Here is a 6,000-nt window from a genome sequence, read left to right as displayed (position 1 = left end):
CCACGAGACATGAATGAGGACCGCAGAGGAGAAACTACAGCTTCACTGGTTCAGAACAGCTGATTGCTGTTCTCTGAAGCATGCATTTAATGATTAAGCTGTTATTACCTGTGTGTCCCCAAGCTCCCAAATTGGCTTACGAATAAGAGTCCTCTGACATATTTTATCTCAGCTGAAAGTAGCGTGAATGTTGAGTGACACAGTAGAGTGGAGGCATTAGTGAGAGAGTTCTGCACACACAAAGATTACAAAGGGGTTTAGACTGTTTTCTGCTTTTATCTGTTATGATTTTTTTAGTACGAGATTAAAGAAAAACTGCTTGGAGCATACATACTGCAGGTACAGCAAAGAGTTTGTTAACATCACACCTCCATGGCAGTGCAAAATGTTGAAAAGCATAAAACCCATGGAATATGCTTAAAATTAGATTTTAAATCAGTGCAACGCACAGTATGCTGCTGTCATCTAAACATCAACCCGAATCATTTAATGAGCCATTCACAGTTTCACTGCACCGGCCGTGTGGACTAAAACTTGCATGGCTTAATCTTTGAGACGAGTGTGTGCTACGTTCCAAGCACACAGGGCTGATATTTTCGATTGAGATGAGTCACGACATGTTGATGCATGTCTTACTCAATGCACAGGCAACTAAATGTAGTTGTGCAAGAATCAGAGAATACAAAATGTATCATAAAGAAGGGGTTACGGCCGTCACATCTGGAGAAAGACCCATTCTAAGTCCTGATGCTACTAATACTCATGAGTTATTTATAGTAAGGAACACAGTTCCTCTCTAGCAATTAAATCAGTACAAAAAGACCTGAAAACAGCAGCCTTTTGTGCAGAAAACAGAACGTGTTATTACAGTGTTATTCCTGAATGCCTCCGAGGCTGTTTCATGACACATTCAGTGCCATTAACACATCTCCACTCAGTCTGGGAAAAACTGACCTTACAGACAAAGTGTTCACACGGCTGTGCAGCGTATGTGCAAAACAGGGGTGAGCATGTCTGAGTGTGTCAGTTTAACTATCTTTAGATTAACTATCATTGAATTATTTTAAATTACAGTTTGTTTGAAAGTATGCACTACTACGGTGGGCAAGCATAATCTTAAAGTGGGTCATGTTTTCCCGATGCTCAGGTCAGGGGCTCTTGTGTCAAAATCTAGTTTTAAGGTCGTTTTTAAATATCCTATATATTCCAAAATTATTTTTTTAGTCCGATACCATGGTGAATCAAGAATCAGCCATTATTCTTGCATAAAAAGACATCCTGTATTGTCCAGAGAGTGGAAGGACTAGAGATTATTTGAGCCAAAGATCTGTCGACTCCAAACCCTGAACTGGGACACAGTGAATTTATCAGTCTTGGATGTGCTCAATAATCCAATAAGGAAAACAAATGCAAATCTTATTCTTGTTTGATGTCATCTTCATCCAACAGGTTTGCATTCAAACATGCGTGCAGGAGTTTTAACTACCAGACTTGTAATTAAAATATTTGCAATTACAGTTAAATGTACGCCTGTTATAAGATGCTACTAAATGTACGACATTCTTGACTTGTACAAAATAATCTTAGAATTATGAAATAAATGATTAAAATAATGAAATGTGACACAACCACAGTAACTGCTTTGCTTTTTAAGAGTTAAAGTGTAGGAAAAAGTTGACAGAGGTGTGTTGTGTATTTACATTGTTGAGAGCCTGACACACATCTCTTGTAAGTCGACCCTGCGTTGAACATTTGACTTCACTCTTTCATTCCCTGCTGGCACATTTATCTGTCTTGTCTCATTTGCCACCTGTACAGCATGCTTGTGTGGCCGCACCCTGTTACACAACAGCCGAGCGGCGGTGAGGGAATACTGCCGGTGCACGGTTTGCTTGGTGAACGAGGTATTTGCTTTGGAGTAAACAAATAGAAGCTCTTCTCCTTCACCACATGCAGGGATTATGAAATACAGTAACAACACAATGAACACAGAGATAAGAACCTCAGAATTCATAGATCCATAATTTAGTTGTAATCATGTGGCTCAGTAACCTACAAAATGCCACCTCTGCTGGGTGCAGTGACACCGAAGACTGAACCTTTTTTGAATTCTGACACGTGACGAGAGCACTTAGGATGCACTGAGATCATGTTAGCTTTCAAACAGTGTCAGCTGATGATTTATCGCTTTTATATCTGAGCTCCTGGAGTTACTGCATTTATTTTTGGAAAATAGGTGGTATGTCTCACTAAAGGCATCCTAAATACAGTTGCCTTTTGATAGTTAATAATTTGCTGGAGGTTATTGTCAGGGATAATTGCTTTGCTAAGCTATTCCAAGTGTGATGTGTGAAGTGCAGCAAATTATGAAATAAAAAGGCAGATGGTTAAAAATGCATTGCACGAAGCCCTTTTTAAATCCAGCACCTCCCCGCGCCTCTCTTTCAGCTAAACGTGCACAGACAGATGTTAAAAGGTGTTGATGGATGTCCTTCAAGGAGCAGTCGTTCATCTTCATAGATCTCTTTTCTTTTGAAGGATTGGTGTCAAAACACTGGCTCCTAATGGATGACTTGTTCAGGCAGGACCACCGTTGTGTCTTCGACAGTGTTTTCTGTCTGCAGCTGTTTAAAGTCACACTTGCAAATCTACATCTATAAAAATGTGTTTATATTTTGGTCACGCGGCAGGTCTGGAAATATAAATGCATGAATCCTACCTGAAGTGGTAGATTGCGGGATTTGTAATGTGATAATAGTTGTTTGAAAATATGATGACAGTAATTTTTTAGTGGTGGGCTCATTATGCCATGGAGGGTGTGACTAAACTGAACATGAAAACACATTTTCAATGAATCCATGCTGACAAGACAGACTTATTATGGAAAAATATTTTTTAAAAAGCACTACAAAGAATTTTAGATCTTTCTATATCTGCAGAGCAATGACACCGAGCTGAAGGCCACAGTTTGTTTTAACTGTCGAACTTCACAAAGTTTCTCCACACCCAATCTGCATGAAGGACTGCTTTCAACACCCCTCCTCCTCTCTGCTGTTTGAATTTGGCCAGTACTGTGAAGTCAGCTGGTGCTTTTAGGTTCTGTAGGAAATACTGTAGCCTTGAAATAAGAGGTGAGAATTCAACCAAAGAAGTGATTAAAAAAAGAGTGAGTTGTCCTCGGGGGAAAAACGACAGCTGACATAGAAACCAAGACTATTAATCACATGTTTGTATATTTCTCAGCACGTCATATTGTTTTGCTGTCTTTTCTTTTTCTTCTTTGTTTTTAACAATGTTTTTACAAAATTGCAAAGAGATTCAAGCATCAAGCTCACATCATGAGTTACAGTCGCCAGTTTTCGCCAGACTTAAATACTGTTCTTTTCAACTTCAAATGAAAGTTATGGAGGTGATCAAGTAATCTCTGTATATGTGAAATTTGCTGATGTTGTAGGCTATATCATATTTTAAAATTAAAAACCCCATGTGTCTTTATATTATACTTTTTATATATGTTGTCCTAATGCAGAATACAGGATCACAATTTGAACATATGATCTTATAAAATGGAATTAATTACTGTAGATCAAACTAAACAGCAGCATACTCTATAAAGAGGTTAACATTTTTACAACCTTAAATGATTACATCAGACAAATGCACATAAATACAGTAGTCGTAATATTGATCTAAAAACATCATAATAATAAAACACTGACAGGGATAATTTTCGGCATTGTGTGTACTTTTACATTAGGTACTATAAGTAATGATAATACATACATTTTACAGGTCAAGAGTGCAGGATTTTTACTTGCAGTGAAATAAGTATTTTTTTCTGAACTAAAAGACCTGAATATTTCTTCCACCACCATATAAGGTTCCTGACAAAAGTAACAATACCACAAAAAAAAGAAGTTAGTTTTGCAAGTAAAAATCCTGTGTTCAAAACACATGTATAGGCCTACATAAGTATACCATCAGCAAAAATGTACTTTAAATATAAACAGCAAACATACCTACTCATGTGCCAATATAGAGTAGGCCTATTATATTTATCATACATTACAATTATTGGAATGCTGCTTCACTGACATGTACATGTGAGCATTTTCTGGCTGTCACAGCAGTGCTAATTTCAACACATGACACTGTTGAATAGTCTTATGTACACACAACACTGAATAAATAACCGTGAGTGATCATATAGGCGATTTTAGGTAACAAATATCGATCTGAAAAGTACATAGCAACTACAGCTGTGAAATACATGCAGTGAAGTAGAAAATGCAATACTTCCCTCTGAAATGTAGTGGAGAGTGAAAGTATAAAGCAGCAAAGAATTGGAATATTCAAATAAGCACAAATACTGCTTTCTTGTACTAAAGTGCAGCACTTGATTAAATGTACTTAGTGACTTTCCCACGTCACTGCCGAGAGGGAAGTTTGTCAGAAGTTGGCTCTGTTTGTTCTCTGACGAGTGTGCTTTTGTGGAAGCTGTAAAATCTGAGTTTCCTTGAAGGCGTCGGCTCCCGGGATGTTCAGTGCCCTGCTGCCCAGGCTGGCTTGCTGGCTGCCGGGCTCGGGATGACGCCACCTCTCGCTCCGCCCCGGCGCAAACTCGCTCCCTGCGTTCATTTCATTCCTCTTCTCATTCCGAGCATTCTTCGCATCTCTGTCAGTGCGCGAAGCGATTCACCTACACCTTCCTGGCTGGCCCAGAAACACCAGAATAACTTGACATAGTATTCAAAATACCCAGTAACATCACATTAGCAAAAGAAAGGGACATTTTTATATGAGATATCAATAACGAGGTAAGTTTCAATGGTAGTTGCAGGCATTCAAACTGGTTGTAGACTTCTGTTCATGGGGGTGGGTGGGGGGGGGGCTCAGTTTACGGTTGTTTTTGTTTTGTTTTGTTTTTTGTGGAAATACCGCACAGTGTATTAAATTGTTGTCATATTTAGGTGTTTGGTGTTTTATCACCATGGCGTGAAGTACAAAACGTGAGGTTTTCCTTCGCGGAGACAGATGGCCGCTGTTGCAACAGGGTGCTCACTTTGAACACTCACTGTTGGAGCCTGTGGCAGCGAAAATCTTTGACATTTTTCACATTTTTTTTGAAAAGAAGCCTCCCCTATAAAGAGCCTCAGACGCCGTCTGTCCCCCCCCTCCACCACCACCACCACCACCGCTCTCCCGTGTCAAGACTCGCAGGCACCGGCAGCGGGATTTCGGGGATGAACTAAGGAAACACGAGGGGCACGAAATGCCGTTTTTTGGACAAGATGACGGTTGGAAACGTTGCTGTTTTCTTCTCCGCAGTTGGCTCAGCCGGGAGTTGTTGGAGCGTTTTCGGACCACCTCGAAGAAGAAAACACCGCGGGGGAGACTTGTTGCTTCAACGTGTTTTGACTGTTTTCGTCGCCATCGAAGTTTTGCGTAAGTAAAAAAAAAAACAACAACAACAAAATGTTTTCGGGGGGTGAATGTGTTTGTTTGTCCGTGTTGTTGCTGTGAAGCGGAGGGAAAGGTTAGCCCAAACTCCTTCATTGTTTCATGTTCAGAGGGGGAGGGGGAGGGGGGGGAGGGAGGGAGATTAAAAGCTCCTCGGTGTCGCCCCCCTCGGCGTTAAAACTACCAGCTTGACAGAAAAAAAAACAGTGCCGGGAATCCCGGTTTTTGTGGTTTCTTTAATTAATTTAGTTGTTAAATGAAAAGGGCCCGACGGGATCCTGGCTTTGGTTGTCGTTGATGAGGAAAATTAGCTTAAACTGTTAGCAACCGCCTCGTTTTTTTTAAAAAACAGAAGAAAAATGGATGCATGAAGAACATTGTGTAGATTTATATGAATCCGGAGTTGCTTAGTGGAGTTTATTGAGCTTTTATGAGGGGTTTCCTTCATTGTTGTCCTTTTCCTTCCTCTACTTTGGGAAATGCCTGCTCAGCTAAAACTGAACTCTCCCAGCTGCAGGCCAGCTGTGTGTGTGTGTGTGT

At 40.2% G+C, this 6,000-nt stretch overlaps 1 protein-coding gene across 5 annotated transcripts in view; it reads left to right on the top strand.

Moving 5' to 3' along the window:
• The first annotated feature begins 4,671 nt into the window (after positions 1–4,671).
• The window catches only part of tead1b (TEA domain family member 1b), a 47,784-nt gene continuing 46,455 nt past the window's right edge, over positions 4,672–6,000 (top strand). For 4 of the 5 annotated variants that reach the window (XM_069693449.1, XM_069693448.1, XM_069693447.1 and 1 more), the window contains exons 1-2: positions 4,672–4,817; positions 5,329–5,445. The gene's annotated coding sequence lies outside the window, so the exon portion shown is untranslated. Of the gene's footprint in view, positions 4,818–4,970; positions 5,446–6,000 lie in introns of all 5 variants that reach the window. The other variant, XM_069693446.1, reaches the window with a different exon arrangement.

The sequence above is a fragment of the Brachyistius frenatus genome, unplaced genomic scaffold, assembly GCF_029030835.1.
Source record: "Brachyistius frenatus isolate BFR_SWC_R1_liver_20210118 unplaced genomic scaffold, ASM2903083v1 Contig_15, whole genome shotgun sequence".
Lineage (NCBI taxonomy): Eukaryota > Metazoa > Chordata > Actinopteri > Embiotocidae > Brachyistius > Brachyistius frenatus.
This window is presented reverse-complemented; position numbering and strand designations above follow the sequence as displayed.